This window comes from Mesocricetus auratus, unplaced genomic scaffold (genome assembly GCF_017639785.1).
Source record: "Mesocricetus auratus isolate SY011 unplaced genomic scaffold, BCM_Maur_2.0 Super-Scaffold_6730, whole genome shotgun sequence".
Lineage (NCBI taxonomy): Eukaryota > Metazoa > Chordata > Mammalia > Rodentia > Cricetidae > Mesocricetus > Mesocricetus auratus.
In genome coordinates, this window is record NW_024429184.1 from 83,659,425 (window position 1) to 83,684,859 (window position 25,435).

Consider the following 25,435-nt stretch of genomic DNA (forward strand, 5'->3'; position numbering starts at 1 on the left):
TTTGGGTCATGAGAAGGTCATGGTGTGCCCGATACATTCCCCTCCCTACAAATGAAAACTGCCATGAATGCCTAAGGAATTGCTTATAATATATGATGAACCAATAGAAGTGCTGTGTCTAAGACTAGATTTATTATTATTGATTTGAGGTAGATGATAACTTGGTCAATAGGAAAGCCAAGAAGATTGAAAAAAATAAATGAACACAAAATCCTAAATAGAATGAAAGAACTAATTAAATTGCAAGTACTCTAAACTTTATACATAGAACAAAATTAATTGATCTGGCATATGGAATCTATAGTATCATATGGAAAACCATTGGGGTTGAATTGTAATGGTCATGGTAATTTAAGGACATGCAGTTACTTGTCGAGAAACCCAAGTTGACAATGATAAATTTTGTAATATTCTTGGTAACTTTGGATGTGAGCATCAGCCAATTAAATATATAATCCAAGCACAGATAAAATTTATTTCCTTTGAACTGCCAGCTCCATGGAGAGTCCCATTACTTTCCAAAAACAGATACCGTACTGAAGAAATCCTTCAAAATATATTGTCTATAACTAAATAAGAACTGAGGAAGCAACTGTGTTTACAAGGGAGAAGAACCTAATTTGGAATAAAAATATCAGTCATTAAGTTTTACGTAAGTATATTTTTATAGTTGAAGTCAAATTATTGGCTTGATAATAGAAACTGTATCTCCTATTTTTCTGAATGTTTAGGCATAAATGATGCATATGTAGACATATACATCACATTCACATACACATCTCACACACACACATACACACACACACCCACACAATCATTTTCCTCCAACGTAAAACTTCATTCTAAATTCTGAAGCTTCAAGTGCTTCATGAAATGGAAATTAACATGAACTTCAGCATGTAGTGCCCAGTTCTGTCTAAGAAAATTGTTGACGACAGTGGACAGCTGGAGCACTTGTCACTAGAAATCTTTCCCAATCAGGCCTCTGACTTAAACACCATTTTAATGAAGTCAAATAATAGTGATTTTAAAAGGCAGATTCTCTGATCTGAGAACACACAATGATTACCTAAAATTACATCCTGTAAAACAAAAGACATTTAATAATTTCCAGATTGAAAGTTTGCAATAACATTATAATTTATGCAGAGCTTTCCTGAAGAATGTATATTCATTGAATTTGTAGAAATATTTTTTTGCAGTTTTCAACTGAGAAAGTTATAATGAAACATTAAATTTTAGCAATGGTTTTCAAACTCCATGATCAAATATTTTCTAATAGAATTTACTCAATATACTTAGAACACATTTTTGTTGATAGCCAACACTTCACTATGTTTAGTTATTTTTCTAAGTTGAGGAACACATTTGCCATTGATCATTAGTATCTATTCTGCTTAATTGCACTTCTGTTGATATCTGTGTAATTTCTACTTAATTTGCTTCCAAGGAAGTCCTTGGAAAGTAAGATCTTTACCACTTTCATTGCTTCAGGATATGCTACTGTCTAGGAAAAATTGTCTCTTTTTAACAAAGATTATCCTACTTGGTGGAAATAATGATTCCTTCTACCTAACAAACACAGTGTAAACCCTTTCAGTTGTAAGTGAATTCTTGGTATTCAAACATTAAATTCACTTAATTAAACCAGCTTGTTATGTAAGTGTCACTATCTTAATCTCTGGACATTCTTTTAAATTGAAAAATTTAGAAGTACTGTCCACTTTCATACAATATGCAATTATAACTGAAGAAAGTACTGAATAATAAATAGATGGATACATTTATCATTCTTAATTACTGTTAATGATATTAGTTAATGTTAGTAATAGTATATCTTAAATGTATGAAAACATCTCAATAAGTTATTTTAGTTCTAAAATGTTACAATTTTATAGATACAAAATATGGAATTCATTATAGCAGTGTTGCTTTGAAGAGTCACTTACAAAAAGGTTAAACTTTATCAACAGTGCAATATCCAGTATGCCTGCACTTCTGTGTGTGAAAACCCATACTTTATGATATCCAGAGAATTTGATGCATGTTAATGATAGGATGCTTTATGTAACATAACTTGGAAGAACAACTGAACAGTTTCTATAGGATAATATATCTAAAATACAATGTCCAACTATATCATTTCAACCATATAGGTTCTTCACCACATGAAGTCTTTTATTATATTTGTGGATGCTCAGAGGAATTAGTTTTGTTGGAACTGGGCATATAATGAAACATGATTCTTATTTATTTAGAAATCTGTCAAAATCATAGAGCAAAACAGAAAATATTCTATAAATTAATACATTTCTATTATGTATTTCTATTATTCTCTGATGTTTTACATTTATTTTTTTCAAATAAAAAAAGGATATCATGTAATGAAAAGACAGTATACATCTTTGAGGTCCAGAATAATTAGTAAATGTACAAAATTGTTCCTGATAACTCCTAGATTCTTTAAGTTTACCACAGGTGGGATAGAGTCCATGAAATATGTATGGAGTCTTCCCATTTTGTCAATTATGACATTAAGAAAATTGGGCTAGCAATCCCAGAAGGAGGCAAAAGGAAAAGGAAAGAAACAAGCTGAAGATAAGAAAATTTTGGGATTTTGAAATCATGTTGCAAAACTCAGTAATATTTTAACTTTAGACAACATGTTAGAATTTTGTATCAATGAATAATATTTCTGTCTGGGTCAGAGATGGAGAGAAAAGGCTGTGCATTCCTTACAGGATATCCAGAGCAAGGTGTGTAGTGAAAATAACAATATCAGTAATGAAACATTATGGTGTTTAATGATTTGGATGCAAGTTCCTGTTTGTATATTGGAGACTTTTAAAAAATCATCTTTGAAAAAGCCCCTTGTCCAACGGTAAATATTTTATCTTTCCAATAGGCTGTGTAAGTATGCTAACCCAGTCAATGTGCTGTGTTGGTTCTTTGAAACAACGGTCTAGTCAATGGTCCCATCCTGTCCTGAACTTTATTGTGTAGCCCCCAGATTGACTGCTCTAGGTAGATGCAATAAAGCAGCATGAGATGTGCTGGAAAATGCATGGACAGACATTATTAAAATCAAATCCATCAAATATTACTACTTTAAATTCATTCAAAATTGATTAGACCCACTCCTGTGAACTTGTCTCGTACTGGTTTTGTTTAGCTAAGTTAATGTTGCAATTAATCTTCACAAAAATCTAATTCATCCCCAAGATTCTTTCATGCCATTATCTGTTTGTGTAAATCTGAGACAAAATACCTTGTCTAATTTGATCTGTAGTCATGACTGAGAAGAGTGAGCTGATATTACTTTGTTTCTAGAGTGATGTAATTAAGATGCTCATGTTTCTCTAATTAATGAAAACTAAACTTGCTTTGGCTATTAGATACCCTAAAAGAATATAATGAATTGTTGTTCTTATCTCAATCATTAGTAAAGGGAATTAATTTTGCCAATATTAAAACACACCCAATGTTTATTTGCATATTTAAATTGAAGCCAAGGCAGATTTCTTTATCAAATATTGTTATCCCTTATTAAATAGAATAAATTCCACTTAACCACTTTATAATGATTAAAACATAATATAGTTCATTATATAATAATGATAATATAGTAATTCTAAAATTATACATGCATATTTATTGTTAATATTAATTAAATAATATTCCATATTCTCTATTCATATATCATAATTGCTATATTTAGTGTTGGGCAAATTTTGGCACACAATGTCTTTATTACAATTAATTTATTAGTTAGTTGAATTAATATATACTTACATATGTGGAAGCTAATTAATTATAATACTTATTCTATGTTTATTATATTCTAGATAAGCAAATTGACTGTGACATTTTTCCCATTTTAAGAGGAAACTAAAAATAAATGTACATTGGAGGAAGGAAGCAAAAAAAAATGTAAGAACCAGAGGCTGTAACATGAATAATAAAATCCCAGAGACAGATACTAGGGTTCAAGCTTCAAGCTGAAGACCAGAGAAACAAAGCAGCCAACCCAGTAGATCCTGTCTCTATGAATCCTCAGAGGCAAAAGATCTGAATTCATATCTCCTCCGTTTTATATTCCTTTTTTTGCCCAGCCTATAATCTCCCGTCTCCACCTCCCTAGTGCTGGAATCAAAGGCATGAGCTCTGTTACTCTTCACTCATATATAGGCCAGATGGCCTTGAACTCAGAGAGATCTGTCTACTTTTGTCTCCTGAGTACTGAGATTAAAGTGTGTGCCACCACTGCCTCACTTCTACAGCTAGCTAGTATGGCTTGCTTTTCTTTCTGATACTTCAGGCAATCTTTATTAAATCATAAACAATATATCGCCATAAGAGGGCAGGGAGTTTGCTGTGAAAACGTGTCTCCTAGTAGCACCAGAAATTACATCCATAAAGCCTCAGGAGCATGACTTCCTGAACATGAGTTGAACAAGGAGGACAACAACCAGCATGCCAAACTGGCATGGAAAAGCCCACAAGGTCTCAATGCTACACAAAGAACTGCAGTCAACTGACAGAAAACTGAGATCTTTCCCAAGGAAAAGCATGTCAGTTGGTTGTCCAGCACCCAATATCCTGAAAACATATACAAAAAAAACAATATACAGACTCGACAGGTTATTTTTCAGAATATCACACACACACACACACACACACACACAATAAATAAAATGTTTTCATTAAAAAAAGAAACTTTTCTCAAAAAAAAGAGAAAAAGAAATATTAATAATAATGTAAATTAACAGAACACTAAATAATGGACATAAATTGCTGTATAGAAGCATTTTGGTGAAAAATGCATTTCTCAGTTGTTTATTTTTTACAAACTTATAGACTAATTTGAATTAACAGGTATTCTTCTAAAATGGAACTGGATTAAAATCTCCCTCTTGTTTGTTAAGATTACCTTTGTTATTTTCATCCAGGTATCCTGTTTTTTTAATGCCTTCATCTTGATTCATAGAGCTCAGGTTTATATAGTTTCCAAGAATCTATTTATGAATATTATGGATATTACAGAAGTTATAATTTTAGAAGTAAGTTAAAATAATGAAGGTGGTTTTTGGTGCGATAATTAAGAAAAACAACAACAAAACAGCCTGGCCAGACATGTAGGTCAGTTATGAGGGCTTTTGTTACCAAGACTGATGGCCTGAATTCAGTTCCCAGGTTTCATGTGGGAAAGGAGATAAGCAAATTGCTCCAATTTCCCTTTGACTCTCACACTTGTGCCTACACACGTTCACACAATAGAGATAATACAAATCATAAAAAGGTCAAAATCACACATTGAAAACAATTTTCTCTGCATTTCCGGCTACTACAGAAATGCCAATTAAGTAACAGAGAAACACCTTTATATATCCACTAGAGCATGTAAATAAAATAATAGTGAGACACAACCTTGGCATAAATATATCATAGCAGGTATGTATAAAGATATTGATAGAAGTGTAATATGAGAATATTGATTTAAGAAGTGATAGATTTTCATAAACCCATTGCTTTCTTACAGAGCAGAAATTGCACTGACTGGTGTATCTGAAAGCGGATGAGTGTGTGCATGAACAAAGCAGATTGTAGTTGGCACCAAGCTGGATAAAAGCCGAATGAATGTCAACAGGAAAATATTTATTGAAGAAAGAATAGACCAGTACAATAGCAAATAGTAATAAGGAAAGGATGCATCAACTGTCACACACACACGACAAGGTAGATAAATCTCAAAAACATTATTTAGTGAAAAGTTACTAAGATCATAAGGTAAAAGTTTTGCATAAGCTTGAGGAAAAGGAAACAAAGTAATCAAAGTCACAGTATATTTGAGGCCAGTTTTAGTGAGAGAAGACCAGTGTGTGCTTAAGAGTAGTCTTTAGTTCCCGGCTTTCCTGGAATGCACATGTACAGAGATGTACATGTACAAATATTAGTCAATATATCCCTACAGCATTGCTATAGTTTGTTAAATTATATTTGTGAAAGTTAAAATTACTATCTTAGAAAAGGTAGAACCTTGTGTGCACATTTCTTACAGTAAATTTTAAAAGGCGCGTGTAAACGTCATGAATATGTGGGTCTTTTAAATTTTTATGTATTGATTCATTTAATTATTTGATATGTTTCTTTAGGTTGTCTCTCCTCCCATAGGCTGTGGCTCCCATAGGAATTATTTTTGTCATTTAGTACACATTTCATCAAAGCTCTCAAACTTTGCTGATGCCACAGGGGAAAAAAAAAAAAAGAAAATTTAACTGGGGTAGTTAATGTGCACAGTTTCTGGTTTTGAAAACTGATGACACTCACAATGGTTCAGAATGCAAGAATCAGTTAGGTATTTTACACACAACAGTAGTGTGCCTTTTATGATTGGTTTCAGTATGTTTGTGCTCTAAAAAAGTGTATATTGTAGTGAAAGAGAAGGATTCCTTGCTTATGAGAGCTAGCTACTTAAATTTCTTAATTATGCATTTGAAGTCAAAATTTCCTTGAAAATTTGAGTAAATGTTTATGCTCTTTAGATGTGGGTGCTTAAACTAAAATGAGTCTCTACGTTTAAATGAAATAGATAATGTAATGTAATATAAATAGATCTAGGAAGGCATAATTGATGAGGCTATGATCTCAAATTCTGAAGGAAGAATTGCAAGCCATGAGCTAATGTGGGTGCATATGCATCTCAAGTTAGGCAGGAAGAATACTTGGAATGCTAAAAAATATAAATGATCAAAGGAATATCAAGCATTACATTTAGATTCCTTACTATCGCTAGATCTTTTCTGTTGCTAATAGAAAATTTTCCAGGATAATAATTACAGATGAGCAATTTAACAAAGTTAACTACTAACTACTTTTAATTCATTTATAAAATTGCATATAGAAAAATCCAAATATAAAGTAGTTGAAATATTTGTGATCACACTAGCTGCCTACAACCTTGAAACAGGCTGAACACAGCCTTACCCATGTTTCTGAATTCATTGACATTTGAAGAGAAGGAATGTCATTAATATTAGGTGCTCTTAAGTCTGATTGCGCTTTCCGATCTTCTTTAGCATGTTTATTGAAATTTTTATAATCTAAGTCAATTTTAAAAATAATTGTGTTTAGGTATACGTTGCTTTAGATATGTATGCATTACATTATTATATTATTGTGAGTATGGGGTCATTGGTGTATGCAATATAGGAGAGACTATAGAAAAATACAGCATTATGCTCACAATGTCTTTTTGAAAAGACAGTGCAACTGTACATGAGTATTGAGGAACCACAGACTCTTACTTCCCACATATACACTAAGCCCTAGAATTTCTACTTGCAGCATTACCATAAGTTTAAGCAAATGCATCTGAGCAACCCACTTAGCCACAAACGATGGATTAGTGATTGTGATTAAGAGGAGGAAGCTGTTGCTGCCACTGATAGAATCCTTAAAATCCCAGACATTATTGATATGTATATATTTTACCAAAATGCCTGAAAATGTACGAGAATAATTACTAGAATTGGAGAAATTAATCATGAGTTTCTGTAGAGTCACATTTATCACTGTTTAATTTCAGTCAACAGAGGATTAATGGTAGTAAATGAATAAGATGAAAAAATCATGTTTTAGCGTATGCATGTCTTCAAACAAAATTATTTGTACTTGCATTTAATTTTTCCATCTTTTTCAGTTTCATTAGAAAAGAAAATATATAGCATAAATTGGAAGCTGAAATTATAATTGCAATTACATTCTTACTTTACATTTAGAGTATAAAACTATTCAGCCAAAAAGACACATACCCTTTATTAGCAATATCAGTGAAGCTTCTCTAATCTAAGAGTGAGGTAGGACATGCAAATGCAAAGAACAATGAGATATGAGAGTTGTAAATATAGATTTGAAATCCTTTGCCCTTGCTTTACCTAGTACGTTAGAGAAAACAACTCATTTTAAATATTTAAACAATTTAAAAAGTACAGCGAAATTTTAAATAAGAATAAAATGGAAAAAACCTGTTATGTTAGCTTCTATTGCATTATCCCTGATAAATATTGAATGTACAAATGCTACATGCCATATTAAAAGCCATGACCTGCAAAAATGGGGCTGAATCAATAGTAAGAACTTAATTGTTCTCTTTATTTCATTCTACAATAAAGGTCAAAACACTTTGTCTTTTGAGACTGGAGGAATATTAAAGGGAAAAGTGCTGCAATCACAAATATGTACAATTATAGAAGAAATGAATAAAACATATTTATTTTCTTAAGACATTGCATAGGTTTGTTTTTTAGTATTTGTACCCTGATGGAAAACAATAAAAATTGAAATAATACATTATTCGTCATTCAAAGTTGCATATGTTAATCAGGAAGATATATTCTATTCCCATTTTCTTAGATAGCATTATGTTCACTTATTTCATCTCTGGTTATCTGGAGCTGTTTTATAATTAAAAATAGTTGACATATAGTTGTATCTAATTGTAAAAATGGTTGAATTAATTTAATGGTCATGTAAATTCCTAACTTTGTAGTTTGGACACAACTGTCAATGCTACACTGCTATTTATCATGTCCGTAATCATACAGAGTTTATAAAAACCACACATAATGCCTACCTCCAGAAAATGTACATGTTGTACATGTACTTATTTACACAATCCTTTGAATTAAAAGGGATAGTTTTAGATCGAGTACTTTATACAGTTCCACAATGTTCACTCATAATGTGAATAATAATTTTAAAAAACAGAAATCAGTTTGAAGGGATGCACTAGGTTTTTAAAGGAACTGGAGGGTTAGGGTTGAGAGTGGTCAGTGTGCAGTGTACACATATATGAGATTTCCTAAGATCAAAGCTAATTAATAAAAATAATAAAAACTCCCAAACTGCAATTATAATGTTTCTTTTAGCTTACTTATACAGAATCTACTAGTAGTTCTGAAAAAGGACATAGCCAGAGTGTCCCGTGCCAACTCGGGCATGATGATATTTTAATCTATTTTTCTCCCCTGCTCTTTATTTCTGTCATTTGGTGTTTATTTTCCTGTGTAGAGGACTGGGGTTGTACCAGTGGGAAAACACACAATACTTCCTTACTCTTTACTTGCTTTTGATTTGATATTCTTTGGCAGGTGTAACTCTAAAGTGTTCCAAAAGATGGTTAAGAATACCCAACATGTTAAAAGATCCTAGTTTATTATCCCATTCAACCACAAGACGAACTCTTAGCTGGGCAGAAATATATTTTGGCATCACAGAAAGGAGTGTACCACACTACAGAGTTTTTGGTACCGGTGTATTTAAACTCTGAACACAAAAATTGCAATTGTTCTGGACCTTGATAAGACTTATACGCATTGTGTACACAGATATAAACATGCAAATATATACATGTAATATACATATACTTCATGTGTATATGAAATACTGTGGTTTGATCAGAATTATATTAATTTCTAATACTCCAAATTGACCCAGATGCCTTTCTGTACAATTCTTTTCTCAGAACCTATTCCCTGGACATGACTTTTGTCAAATATACAACACAAACTCATATGTATTTTATTGAAAAATGTTAATGGTTAAAAATTCACCATACAAGTGAATGGATGAATGTTGTAATATATTGCATTTTACATTATTTTTATTTTGGAGTGATACAACAAAATATGAAGTCATTGAACTTGGGCCTTTTCACACACAGCATGTACAAATCATCTTATATTTTTTATTGTTCCTTTTAAATTTTTTACTTATATTTTGTGTGTGTGTGTGTGTGTGTTATCCATATGTGTTTGCTTCTGTGCAGGCACATGTGCAGGTGGGTGTGCATGCATGTAATTGTAATTGCACATAGAGATATAAGGTTGATGTCATCGATCATCCTTGATAACTCTTGAGGTAGAATCTCATTAAAACCCAGATCTCACCAATTTGTTGGGTCTTGCATTCCTTCTTGTTCTGCAGAATCCCTTGATTCTGACTTCTGAAGCTGGACTTACAGGCAGGCTTTCATATCTGCCACGATTGGTGTGGCTTTTTAGGATCCCAATTCCAGTTCTCTCACTCACATGGAAAGCCTTTAACCACTGAGAAATTGCCCCTGTTGTGTTTGGGTTTTATGCCCAATTCTCAATCCCCTTTTCTGCCAGTGTTTTATTTGTCTCCATAGGTTCCCCATAGCTGACTCCTTAATTGCCAGCTTTCCCACAGTTTAATGGTGTGTAGGCAACCTAAGACTCTGATGTCAACACGGAGTTTCTCACATTCATTCCCACATTGAAAAACATCATACTTCTACCTGCCGTTTTCTTTTGTTTTCAGATAACCATGTTAATCAAGACATTTGAGGAGTTGTTTATGTAGTAGGAAATCTTACAACTACAAAATAAAGAAGAGATTGAGAATACCATGATCCATCTTCTTTGTGTTTGGTACTTCTGGAAAACTAGTGGTTGCTCATATGTATAGTTCTATTATGTGTGATCTCTCTGTACTCTTGTGTTCTACATAAAATTGTTACTCCTGCTTTCCTATTTCCAGATATTGCTCTCCTCCTTGTCCTTATCCCTTCCTTCTTCCTGTTCTCAAAGCTGGAAACTATTAATTAAAACCCCATATGATAACAGAATGTACTCTGTTTTTACATACTACAGATTCACTAAGTTTTAAAAGTAGTTATTGACAAACTGATGTCTATGGGTCAAATAAAGTTGACCATGCATTTTCAAAAACAGCATTATTGAATTACAGCCAAACTGAATTTAATTTTCACATATTATATATGGCTGTTTTAGTGTCAAAGTAGCTTAGCCCAGGATCAAAAGACTAAAATATGACTGCCTCTTCTTTTAATGAAGATTTCCTACCAACAATTCAGACTCAAAGAATTACTAAGTATGGTTTGAAATAAAAGAGGGGAGATAGAAATTTCTTTGACATTAGGGAATCACCAAACAAAAAAATTATGAACACCTTCAAGTAAAGCCCAAGAAAGTCAGAATGGTAAGAAGTGAGAATAAAGGACAGCATTGAGATGTCAAAGGATGCTTCTATTTATTACATAGTCCTAGTTTGGCCTGTCTAACTGGGCTGCAGATCATACATTGCCAACATTTTAAAGAGAGGCTGTCAATTCATATTTGTTTTAATTAACATTTACTTATTTGTTCATTTATTATTTGTGTTTTTGTACATCTGAGAAGTGCAGACGACAGCTTGAAAGGCTTGGTTATCTCCTGTCATAATGTTGGTCTTCAGTATGGAACTCAGGTAATTAGGCTTTTAGGCAAGTGCTCTTACACACTGCCATCTAGCCAGCCTTAGATATTTATATTTTTATGCAAGCTCTTCGAGTTAAAAACAATAATATTTCACTAGGACAGTTTTTGCCAAAATAATAATTTGGCCTGGATTTGACCATGGAATGAAATCTATGTATAAACTCAGCATAAGGCATGCATATTTGCATATTCAGTTATTTTTCTACGAAGTTATTGTTAATGATACTTTACGGGCAAAGATGTGCAATGATATGTGATGTCTCTTAGAATATTTCAATACAAGTTTTATAAACTATGCTAGCATATTCACACAAAAAACTAGAATCAACCACAGACTAGTAGCAGCGATATTAAAGTGGAAATATTCCCCTCCATAACAGACTTCATCCAGCAAGTCTCCACTGGCTAACGATCCCACAATCTCCCCAAATATCAAGTACAGATTAGAGCACAAATACTCCAATACTTAAATCTATGGGTACATTTCTCATTCAAATGACCAGAATGAGAGTTTTCTTTAAAACTGAGTTGTATCCAAATTCACTGGGAATAACTGTCAAAGTGAGAAAACGATATATAGTATTCTAAATCAATGTGATATATTCCACAGTCCTTATTACATCTTAAGCTTCTTTATAAATGTTTAAGCAATCTAATTAGCTTTGGGTGAACATCTGCCAATACCTACTGAGGCAAAGAACAAATAGCGCCAAATTAGTATTGTATTTACTTGTACCTTTGTTTTAAATTGCTTCCCAGGCCAATTACTTTTCCATGTACAGAGGGATGAGTTCTGTAGAGTGTGGTAGGTATATCAGAGTTTCTGTTCTCTTAGACGAGATATTTCACGAACTGTAACAAAGTGGCATCTTTTAAAGAAAGGCATAGATCAGGGGATCTATTTTGATGAACCCATGGTAAAATAGCACCTGTTGTAGACCTGTTATAGCTTCATGCCATCTCGAGGCCAGGGGTAACTCAAGAGAATGATGCCATGGAACCTGGAGTAAGATGCCTTTGCAGGGATACCTAATCAACTAGCTATGTCTCACAAGCTAGGACACAGGGAGAAACATATTCTAAAAATTTGCTTCTCCCCACGGTCCCTTCTACTGTGGAATCCACTGGAATCCTAAGTTGGAGAATCTGTTGATATGGTTCATGAAATTTAGCTTGCAGAGCACACAGCAGAATGCATACTGGTGGAGATTGTCCTTGAAGGGGCACCAAGGGAGTGATAAGTCCATTTACTCTCTATCTTGAGACGTGAAATGTTCTGTTTCACCTTTGAAAATTGTATGGTCTCCCAAAGCTGAAAACGGTAATGTAGAGCATAAATTGGGAGGTCTTTCTATAAAGCAATTGAAGTGAATGAACTCGTGCACATATAGTCTGGGATGCCTGCTAATGACTGTTATTATATCTTGTTCTGTTATATGTCTGGAGAGCTAAGGAGTCAAGCGAGATTGACAGAAAGTACAGACCAAAATGCCACAAGCCCTAGTAGCATCCCCTGAAAGGAAGAAATAAACATACAATTTCCTTTCTAAATAAACTCTCATGCATATTCTCTTGAGGAAGGGTTTCCATGGAGAAAAGGATAAGAAGTTATAAAGCTATGTATCTGAGCCTTTCCCAATACTGAACCTAAATAGCTATTTAATTTGGAAGTTCAATTGATTGCCTTAATCAAACCATGCTCTTGCAGCTGTTTCTGTAATGGAGAGCAATAAAACACTTCACTGTTAATACTAGTTGTAGGCCGATCTGATAAGGAAAATAAACTTGGATGACTTGATGGATGATGCAAGATTCTAAAAAATTTCTTAATTAGTGTTTTGGGGGAAAGGAGAAGTTAGGTTCTGGTTGCACTGTGTGTTATTATGGACTCTGTGAAGAAATTTGCATAGTTTGTTTGGGTAATTTAGTTACAGTCACAATATTTGGAAAGCTATTCCAAGCTGTTTTTAGTCTATATCAACAAGAATAGTGTTGTATAATTTCACAGACAGATTGACTTATTTTAGAATATGAATTTACCTAAACGTTATTTAAGTTCAGGTTTTCTCCTCATTTATTATTGTGTATCACTTCAAAAATAACTTTTCAGGAAAATTAATTACAGCTAAGCAGGAATGTTTATGCATGACTAGAAATTCCCGGGAAATTTTTATGAAAATGTAACCCAAAATCGCTCTTGTGTATTGTCCATGGCTGTAATAATACAGAGCCTAAACTCCCCATATCTAGGCTTGGTCCTATGCGTGCCACTTACTCATTGTGTATACTTGAGGATGATATTATTTCTCTCTGGTTCTTTTCCCTTATCACTAAGTTTGGGAAAATAATGCCATTACTCTCTCTAGATGGTTGAAAATCCAAAGTGTCAATAATTACAAAGTACCTAGAATGGTGACAATAATACAATAAACATTCATTAAATCTTAGCAAGTTTTCACTAGCAGCAGATATGAATATCTAAATAATCAGAAAATGAGAACCTTTAGGAATACCTAAATAACCAGAAAATGAAAACCTTTAGAAAAAAGAAAACTCTAAATTCATTTGAAAATTGTTTTATATTTCATGGGTTAAAAATATCATTATATGCCATTAAAGCATTGATTATTTTTTGGACCTGGTAGTAGAACCAGCTGTCTCTATGGAGGGTGTGGCATCTGCTGCGCGGCCTGTGTCCGAGAACATGCGGAGGGTGTCGGGGATTGACAACACAGAGACTCGTTCAACGATGTAAAGAAAGCTTTAAGCAGGCCCCAAAAAGGTTCAAGAAAACTTCTTAAGAAAGGCTCCCTCCAGAGAAGCTTCTGCTCTCTCCTCTGCCCTGGCTGGTTCTGCTATAACACCAAAAACTGATCTGGGCATGTCAGAAGAGGCGGTTAGTCTTTGGACAAGGTCGAGGTCAGGGCGGTTTCCGTGGGCAGGCCTTTTCCAGGAACTTATTGCCCCGGGCACTGTATTGTTTTTAGTAAACATGTTTTTAGTAAAACATTGTCTTACAGCTGCCTACTCCCAGGCAGAAGGGGAAGTGGGTCTCTGCTCAAGGTCTGGTGTCCCCACAGGAGGGCATACCAATTCATTAAAGCTATTAAAATGGCACAGAGTTGTAAGGAGTTGTAATTAAGGATTCTTTTCTGGTCAGTTAATATTTGAAGTTCAATTGAACCTTGTGAAGATGAAAAACAATAGAAAAGTTTACCAAATAATCTTTCTATTAGAGTTGAGAAATACCAGTGTTGCAGCTCTTCCAGAATTCATGTTTGGTGACATTACTCTTAAGGTTCACAGCAAGCAGATATAGAAGGTGTTAAACATACAGAGTCACCAGTATCATGAGTTCAGTTGCTTTGAACATTTGTCACAGCTTCAATGCACAACCCACATACTTCAAGTGTCCAATTAAATTTCTTGTGTTTTGACTTCTTGTTTTGTATCAATAACTACAAAACATTAGAGTACTATTTATGAGTGTTAAAATAAGGTATTCATAAGCTAACACAATATCATTCAGGAAATCATTGTTGCAAGTTTTATTGTTAATTAATTAATCTATTTATTTATTTATTTATTTAGTTAGTTAGTTAGTTAGTTAGTTAGTTAGTTAGTTAGTTTGAGACAGGGTTTCTCTGTGTACCTTTGGAGCCTGTCCTGGCATTAACTGTGTAGAGTAGGCTGCCCTTGAACTCACATAAATCTGTCTGCTTCTACCTCCCAAGTGCTGGGATTAAAGACATGGGCCACCACTGCCTAGCATTTTTTGCTTGTTTGTTTGTTTACAAGGTTTTACTAAGAATACTGCCATCCATTCATTGCACCTAGAAAGATTTATTTGTTCCAGGCTACCATTGACCCCATAGGTAATAAAATGCATCAATGTTTAAAGTCCTTATGTAAAACTGCATAGAATTTACATATGACCTATTCCCATTCTTCCATATATATGAAAGAACCACTGCAACACTTATGATAAGTAACACAGTATAAACACTGTGCAAATAATTACACAGTGTTTAGGTAATTACAAGAGGAGCCATCTGTACATGTTAAATTATTTTTCCACTTGAAGTGTTTCTGTGTTTGACTTAATCTAATTATGTGTAACCTGTAGACTGAGAGGACTGATTCTATGTGGTTTTATAATATTTACTACCAAGTCACATTTTTAAAATAAATTTTTCCCTAAAATTCTGCTGACGCTTTCTATGATTTGACAATATGTCATCAAAGTTACAGCTCTGGCCCCTGGGGCTAAGTAAACCATTTACACTGTCCTTTGGCATTTTGCAGCTGAGTGAATTTAATGATTTATTTCTGATACTGCAAGCTATAAAGTGTATGCTTTGGTTCTAGTAATAATATAACCTTACTGAGTTTTAAAATAGTAACTTCTCTCTGTAGATTTGAGCCTAGTGTAGATCTGCTGTATGGTCTGTTCATAAGGAGAGTGCATGGATGGCTCAACCCTTGCAATATTGTTGCAAATATCACAGATGCTATTTTGTAATCAAGTTACCAGAACTGCTCTCTGTTATTCCTTAAATTCATTTAAAATATGTACAAATAATGAATTAGTTATAATACACACACAAATATCTATTATATGTTATAGAATAGCTATTGAGATAAATTAATTTCAAAGGATATTTTGACTACTACAAATAATAGAGAAATGTAACATGATAGGGAAGCAAACGAATTTTTGATAACCATGTTCCTATAGAGACAACAGATTCTAAATAAAACTAAGAGTAAAGTTGGTCACCTTTGTCTCAACTTCGTGTTTCACTTTTGAAAGGGGATATAGGCTATATTTTCTCTTAAAAATGTCTCACAGAAGTTAAATTAAGTGTGGAGTAAGAAGTACATAAAAGAGAAGAAGAAAGTTTTTGTTAATGGGGATAAATGTCTATTTTCCTTTCTGTGGAGACAATCTTATTAAGGGTGTTTTGCTATCCCATACTTTATTTTACCATTTCAAACTCTAAAGTACATGCCCATTATAAAATTCTACAAATTCATCCTGGGACCACAAACTGTAAGGTTAGTATTTGCAAGCACATATGAATACCTCTCATGTGTTTTCACCAAGGGCAAACTCTCTCAAGCCAGCGCTCATCAAAAGACAAGTAGGCATTTCTTCTTTCTTTATTTATTAACAATGTATGTATTAATAAACGTTAAAATTGTATGAGCAGTGAGTAAAGAGACTGGAGTTTTTGAACCTTAACAGACTTAAACTTCGTTAATCTTTTATACATAATTAGTGGCACTAACGATTTTCTTCAGCTCGGGATGTTAATAAGCCACTCTTCATACATAAAGCTCATGCCTTTATGCAGCATAGTCAAAGGAGGAGTTAAACAGCCCTATGTAGATTTTCCCACTCTAAAATATTTCGTTTATGGTCTGGAAAGATAGCTCAGAGGTTAAGAGCACTGGCTGCTCTACCAGAAGTCCTGAGTTCAATTCCCAGCACCCGCATGATGACTCACAGGCATCTGCAATGAGATCTGGTGCCCTTATCTGGCCTGCAAGCATATGTGCAGACAGAATACTGTATAAACAATAAACAAAATTTAAAAAAATACATATTATTTATAGAAGCAATCTATAAAATCATTAAACTTATATTCCAGAAAATGTGATTCTTTAAATTGTCTTGACTTTAGAAACAAAAGATTAATAATGAACTTACCTTTATAATATGCACATTTGTTAATGAATTTAGGAAGACAAACGATTGAGTGTTTGCTGAGAGTGATCAGAGTTTTAGCAGAGATTCCAATTACAACACAGTCTAGTTACTAATATTAATGACCTAGATAAACAGGTGATTCTATAGAAATTATAGAACAACAGCAAACTCTTCTGTAATCCTGTTGAGAAGATTGGGGATAGTGGGAAAATAGGGTATAGCTTTCTTATGACACAGGAATGTAAGTGAAAAGAAAGGAATGGGCATATATCAACAAAAAAAGAGTACATACCTGAGTATTCTTAATATGGTTCCTTTCTGTTTAGTACATATGTAAAAGTCAGGAATGGTACACCGTGGGCTGCACCTAGATATATTACAGTCCTCACTATAACATGACTACTTCATAGCAAAGTTATGCTGCATGACTCCTTTGTAAAGTTTTATTCTATCTTACCTCCATATACAGAACATGTTTCCATGTGAGTGGATAGAAAGTAAAGCCATAATAAAATAACTGAAGGTTAGAGACTAGAATATCAGGCCAGAGTGCTTTGTGATACATGTGAAGAACTTACATGTAGCAGTTAAGGCTAAACTATCATATATGGAGTAAAATGTTTATTTATTTTGTAAGATAAATTAAGACAAAGTATGGGAGGAAGACAAACTCATGTTTAACATGCTTATAGATTTCTGTGGCTGGATTATTTCACATTAGAGAGAATCTCCCTCAGTAAATGACATATTCCAGCTCAGGCTGGAGAACAGCTTTGTCAGGGTAACTAGACACTGGATCTGTGTGTTATGTGAGTAATATGCATGACTTTTTAAATCCAAAATACTCCTGCTGTCTTATGATTCTATGAATGATTTTCTTCAAATTATTATGAAAATGAATGTGATATTGATATTTATTTTCATTTTAATGTACACTCATTTAGCATACTTTAGAAAACAGGCATGTCATAACACATTATGCAACATTTTATTTGTATTATTTTTGAATCAGCATAGAATACAGTAGATATGGTTACTGTATCTATTTTAAAAAGCATGCTATTGTGTTTTTTCTTCCCTTTACCTACCTCACCCTGCCATTTGCTGTTATTTTTAGAGTATAAGATGTACTTTCTTTATTCTTCTCTATGTCTTTCCCTTCTAAGAATACAGTCATCTAAGCTATCATTTTAATGCTAAGTTTCAGAGAAAAAAATATCTCCATCAATTTTTTCATTTCATTACAAGAAGCAATGTCTTCCTTAGTGCAATGTTCTCTTGAGAATCTTTTAGTCTATGAGTCAAAGAGATGAACCTATAATTTTCTTTTCTTTTTTTTTCTGAATCTCTAGTTTGGTATCAAGGTAATACTGGCTTTGTTGAAAAAAAATTTGGAGGTGCTCTTCTCACTTCTATTTTACAGGATAATTTGAGGAGTATTGGTATTGATTCTTCTTTGAAGAACTGATAGAATCTGGCATTATATTCATTTGGCCCTGAGCCTTTCTTATTTTATATAATTGTTATTGCTTTTTTCAATAGTGTGGACATTTTTGAATTATTCACTTTAATTTTGGTAGAAATTTACATATTTGGTAGTAATATATAAATATTATATATACATACATATATATATATATATACATACATTTCATTCTTGGTAGTCTCCTTAGTGAAATGTAGATTTTTTCAAAGTATTTCTTCATTTTTCTCTGAATGTCTTCAGGGTCTCTCACAATTTTTTCTTCTCTGATTTTACTGAGTCTTCAGTTGTTTTGGGTTAATGTTGCTAAAGCTTTGTCAAAATTATTAATATTTTCAAATAACCAACTTTGTTGTTCTATTTGTCATAGTTTTCATTTCTATTTAATTAGTTACATTGCTGATCTTGATTATCTCTTTCCATTTTATGTGTTTGGGTGTTGTTTATAATTATTTGTCTAAGACCCTCAGGATTATAATTAAGATATTAATATAAGATCTCTTAATCTTTTTGAGATTATGATTTAATTGAAACATCTCTCCCTTCCCTTTCTTCCAAACCTTTCCATATGCTGCTCACATTCTCATTCATATTCATGGCCTAATTTTTTTGCCAATTTTGTGCATACATATGTGTTTATACATATACATTCTTAAGTATAACCATGACTGCAGCCTGGGATGTCAGCTCCCAGGGCAGTATAAATAATAAAATAATCACTGATAATGACAGAAATACTGATCATAACATGGCAAGCCTATTACATGGTGACCACTGTGATAAAGTGGTGATAATCTGTCACCTGCTACACCCAGGCTATGAGAGAGTTATCCACTAATATTGAATATTTACAAATAAGGATGCCAAGCTGACAGAATGTCACAAAGGTCATCTACCTCACCAAGGAGAGATGAAAGCATAATGTGCAGGAATCTGAATTGTCATCAGTGCTCTGAATCCTGCCTCACATTTCTTACAATTTCAAGAATGTAGGGAATTCTTTGAAACTGATCTGCAGAGTAATGACTTGATCTTTGGGTGACAAAGGTAAACAGGGCAAAAATAGTATAAGTTATGTAGATCAGAGTTCTAGAAGTCAGCATTTAATAAGGTAAAATGGTTAAATCCCATCAAATTAGATACTGTTTTTTGTGTAGAAGATAGATTATTTGTTACAAAATATAACGCTTAAAGGAGTAAACAGGAAGAAGAAAAGTAATCAACACAGAAGAAAAAATGCTATCTGAGTCTCTTGCTGGATTATTCTTACGATGATTCTGTATAAGGATAGGACTACCAGTAAAGGATGCCCTATATTGTTGTCATAGGTACAGTTATTCAACATACAGATTGCATATGATGCTTTTTCAGACTTCAAATAAATAAATATTTCTCACACTATGGCTTATAAAAAGACAAGATTCCAGATTCAAAACAAACAAGCAAAAAGTATTAGCTTGAGCCAAAATAGATATAATGGTGAAATAGTGAGGCAACTTAACATTCTAAGATGATAGAGTTGTCTTGGTGACTAAGACTATGTATAAAGAATCAAAACCTGAAGAAAAAGTGGGTTAGTTTTCATATTCCATGTTTACAGAATATTTGATGTTTAATATAACTTTAAAGAATCCAGCAAAATAAAGCAAAAAGCAGTGTACATTCTAATGATAAAATGCAGTCATAAACTATTAAAATCTAACTTAGCTGGGAATTAAAATTCCCTCTATGCACTAAAGACTAGATTCAAGAAGATATTCATATTAGAATTATACATATTCAAATTTAAAGGTAGTAAGGATACCACAGATACAGCAAAGCTATATTTAGGAGCGTTCATAGACTTAAATGTTTACACGTTATAGGAATTCAAACATATAAATGATTCTATCAATCTGTATTATATATACTTTTTTATGATCAAGTATAGGAAACTGGGATATAGTTATCTCTTTAGCATTTTATTCCAGTACAACTAACTACTACCCATGGTTTGTATAAGCATTATTTTTTTCTTGATACCCTAATGACCTCTTTAGCTTCTATAACTGTCGTGTCGTGTGTCTCCCCAACACCCTCCCCATCTAGGATCATCAGCACAGAAATACAAAGATCTAAGACAACCCAATCACCCTCTAGCTCTTTGCCCTTCCAAACATAATGGAGAATGTTTGCCTAGGGGTCAGCCCATGGGAAGACCTCTACTCAATATTTGGTTTTGTTCAATTTTCCAGACTCCTTTGAGTCTCCAGCCTTTTTTCATTTCAAAGGCCTTATCTTTCCTTTTAGCTGAAACATCATGTTTTGGAAGTGAGAAATATTTCACTTATGAGCTACATAAATTCAGAAAAGACCAAAGGATAACAGGGGAGAAATAAATTAACATTTTGGTGTATTGTTCTTTTGTACTTCAATTATAATCCCATGGAGTCTATAGGTGTTTCATATTGCCTTTTGTGAGTAATGTCTGTTGGATTATTAGTCAGCTGTCTGTATTTTAGTATTAGACATGATATTCTCATTAAGAAAAAAGATTCATGATGTAGTCTAAATTAGAAATACTTGTAGTATATGATTCACTTATCATAGGGTATGACCACTGGGCACCATGCATGATGTATGATCAATTATTCTTTACATTCACAATATTCTCTTGTATATTTTTATCACATACTCCACTAAATATATCACCTGTTAAATTCCACAGCAGCATTCTTACACAAATGTGATGCAATCTAAAATCCATCAATTTAAGTATTTCCCAGTGACACTGAAAATATTGTTGCAATTCATCAAATGAAAAATGTGGATGCTTGAAGCTAGGATGTTGAGGCTAGGAAGTGGAAGGAGCAACATCCAAAAGATGAAGTCCTGTGCTAAGAAGTTCAAGTAGTATCTGCAAGTCCACATGCTAATGAGTCAGAGATGAGTAGGTTTTCAGGTCCATTAGAAAGGACTACATGCTATTGCTCAGGAACATCTAGATATATTGGTTTTGTAGACATTACTTTTCAGTCATTATTACTGAATACTCTTTTTCAGATTTTCTTTTGTCTCTTCTCTTACTGATTTTATGTGTTCTTTCTTGAGAGTTTGTGATTTGTATGACATACTGACATCAGCAATGCTTGTGTACAGCTTTGACTTATAACTCAAGTCATTATCAGTGAGAAGCCCATCAGAGTATAACAATATTTTCAAGTAGGCAAATACCAATTCAGGTTAGTAAGGCACTCTTAGATTGGAGAGGAAGGTTCTTAAGCATCGGGAAAAGTGATAGGAAAGCTTGGAAAGTGATTACACAGCAACACTGATAAAGAAATATTAAGGAACAGTAAAGGGCATTTTCATACTAATGCCAGAGCACATAGATAAGCTTAAGAAGGCCCAGGTAGCCTAAAATATGCTGCATGTCCAAGTTAATAGCTTCATATAATACACATTGCTCATGTTGGATACACCAGTGAGTTCCACTCAGACAAACAATGCTATGAGGGTAATTGGAATTGCTTTTACCCAGATCAGATTGAGCCTCGGGAACCATTAACAGTAGTACAATGTTTTTGTTTTGTGTTTTCAATTTTAGGATTTACATTGCTTTTATTAAGATAAATCTTAAATGTATCAACTACATATTTCTCAAGCCAATAAGATGACCCTATAGCAGAAAACAATGGCCTAATATATCCATGCTTATCTCTTATAGAGAAAAAATAATCACATAAATGATTTTCCAGATACATAAAATTGTATATGTATAATATTAAAGAACTTTAAAAGAAACAATATCCATTTGGTATTATCAATCTTATTAGGTAGTTTCTGAAATTTACAATCCTTATGTGATAACCTCAAATTAGGCTATTTTAAGTCTGGAGGTACATAAATAGCTTTTATTTGGTACAAAGAGAAAGCTGTCTTGATTTAATTTCCCTATAAATATTTTGTCTGAAAGTTAGGACTGATACCGTCCTTGATATGTACTGCAATTCTTGAGCTTATAATATGATATCTATAAATATTTAAAATAGAAACATAACTATGGATTCTTATGCCATTACATATCATATTCTCACTCAAAGGAAATGTATTCTCATTGGAAATTTTAGGTTTCATGTTGTGTTGAATACTATACTATACTATAGAGAATGGTGTTAGTTATGTCCCATCATGTCTTTAGGGACTGCCAAAAGCACTATTTCTGAAATGCATTATCAAAAATATAATAAAGTGAATGGTGAAATTCTATCTTCTTTTAGAACAGTAACATCCATGCAGGAAACTGGCTACATAGGTCACAAATTAAACCATGGATACCCTTTGAAATCATTTTATGATATGTGATTATCTAGCATTTTGATAAATTAGTTCTAGGATAGACACAATATGATCTTGTTGGATTTTACATTCAATATTTGTCCTTGTCTGTTTTCTCACTAAAACCTATATGTGTTTAGTTTGAAACATATTTTGCAAAGTTATTTATTAAAAATATTGGGAGTTAGAGAGATGAGAATCTAATTCTCTCCCATTATCAAAGTGGAAGATGGAATGAACTAAAAATGACCTTGAAAAATCATTCTTGAAAATAAGCTATAACAACAGACTATAAATATGTAGTACCTTTTACAATTTAATAACAAAAAGCTTGAATTGAGAAAAGTGAACATTGATAGAATAATAAGTGGTAAAAGATTTTCATGATAGATGCATGTAAAGTCTGTTCTTAACAAAGTTTCATGCTGAAGATATAATACTAAAGTTATTTTTAAATTATTTGAAATCTGAAATAGGTTAAAATAGATTCAACTTACTTTTATAGAAATCATTTTTAAATTTTTTGACATATGCATCAGAACAAATACATTTTCATCTATTGTAATTAAAATCAAGATGTTGTTGATGTGTTTCTTTTAAAGTACATACAGATATTTTTAGTTAACTTTGATTTTATGATAAGCCTTCTCCAAACACATAGATAATTTCATGTTTTTGATTTAACACACTACAGACTTAAGAATGCAATAACCACACAAGCCACGTGTCAGTTTGTAATATTTGTATTATGCTCTGGAGGTCAGCTAGCTGTTTCCCTGTCATTTAGGTTCAAAAGAAAATTTCATGACAGAGAAGTGATGTAAAACACATTTTCATCTTTGAGTTATACTGCAAGGATTTAAGGTCTACAAAGAGGGGGTGGGGAATAATGTCTGGTGAATGGTGAGAGAATGTGAAGAGGTAAGGAGGGAGGGAAGAAAGGAGAAAAAGACTGGGTCAGAGAGACACAGACAATGAATTTTGCTTCTGATTTCTACATATGAGTTGAAATTTAGGAGGATGAATAGAAAACACCTAATAAGAGCCCTTTCAGTTGGAATAAAGATAATTTTCTGGCAAATAGTTACTTCAAATAATATATAATATACATATGTATTTGGAGTATACACTATATATTTCCCATTTGGTTTCCCAGTTGTCAATTCTTTGGAGATGATACAGGAGTTTATTGATCAACCCTATTTCTCATGATACATGGCATAATTGTGTTTTGACAAACATTTTATATTTATGGCATGCATTTTAAAGAGAAGCTGAATTTATAGCCACAGTGTCTTGTAGTAAATTGTTTTTTAGATGTTTAGAAATCTTTGGAGTTATCTTTGGAATCTTAAGAGTCACTCCCCATGATCAGATATGCTGGTGGAAATGTCAATTGATTACATTTAGTATGTTTGCATTTCTTTGAATCAATGAATCAGGAAAAGTCACCCATGACAACCGCTGAAGAGAAATGTCTTATTTCCACTGAGTGGTGTGAGAGATTCAGGGAGCAGTCTTTGGGTAACAGACTGGGATTCTTTCCTGTGCCAAATTTTGAGCAGTGAAAATGACTGCAAGGGAAGTGAGTTAATAATAAAATGAAAAAAAAAAAAGAAAAACCCTGCAGTTCAAGTCAGACTAGCAGTTGAGAAGGAAATGGGGAGTCTTTAAGAAAACACCCTGTGGCTCTGAGTCTGACTTTTCACTGCAACCCACATGAAATTTTAAAAATATAATGACATGCCTGAGTGTTCACATGAGGGCTGAAGGAGCTGAGAACTCAATCGTTTAAGATATCTTACATACTGGAGTTAAAAGGAGTACATTCCCTGGGGAAGTTAGGTCTAGAGACTCCCTGTTTGGCTTAAGTCAAGGAGAAACATGAATTACAGAAATAGAAACCTGCAGGAGGCACAGGCTTCAAGTAGAGTGTGATGAAGGAAGTAGGTTGGCAAGGTGTAACCCAATGTAACTCCACTCCTAACCACTCAGCATTGCTTGAAACCCTGAAGGTGAAGCATAAGTAAAGAACAGTCCAAGGTCCAGTTGTTGGTTTCTTTTTTACTATGACGTGTGTCAATTGAGCGTGTCTCCATACTCTGATCAATGAATTAGGATCGCTGAACCACACTACTACACAGTATCGTCTTTCTCTGTCCTCGACATCATCCTCAATCCCTGATGATGCCAATGCTTCCCTTTACGCTGTGAAAACAGATGACATTTGAGGAGACAGACCTGGGATGCTAAGCTAACTGTATCTACAAGTGCTCTTTCCATACATGCTCTTGTGTCCCTCGTAAGTGATATTTATATGACTGGAAGGGCCATCTATTCATTGGCAAGCCCCTTGGGACATCATTGCCTCGGTACTTTTCCTTGGGTGATCTATCCTTCTCAATTTGTTTAATTTTAACTTATGTCCAAATAAATCTTCTTTAGTATTTTATATTTTAAAAAATATAATTTTAAAGTCAACTTTCTTCCAGTGTTATTTGCAAGTCAACCTCTTCTTTCTGTTTCTTGATAAGTAGTGTATGATTGTTTTCTACTTTTTTATCACAGAATCAAACAGTTTTATTTTCATTAACTCACAAAAAACAAAACAGGTGGTTCAAG

General features: G+C 33.3%; 1 protein-coding gene across 3 annotated transcripts in view; it reads left to right on the forward strand.

The window, feature by feature from the left end:
* The window catches only part of Dcc (DCC netrin 1 receptor), a 1,023,267-nt gene that overhangs the window by 590,514 nt on the left and 407,318 nt on the right, over positions 1-25,435 (forward strand). The window lies entirely within an intron of this gene.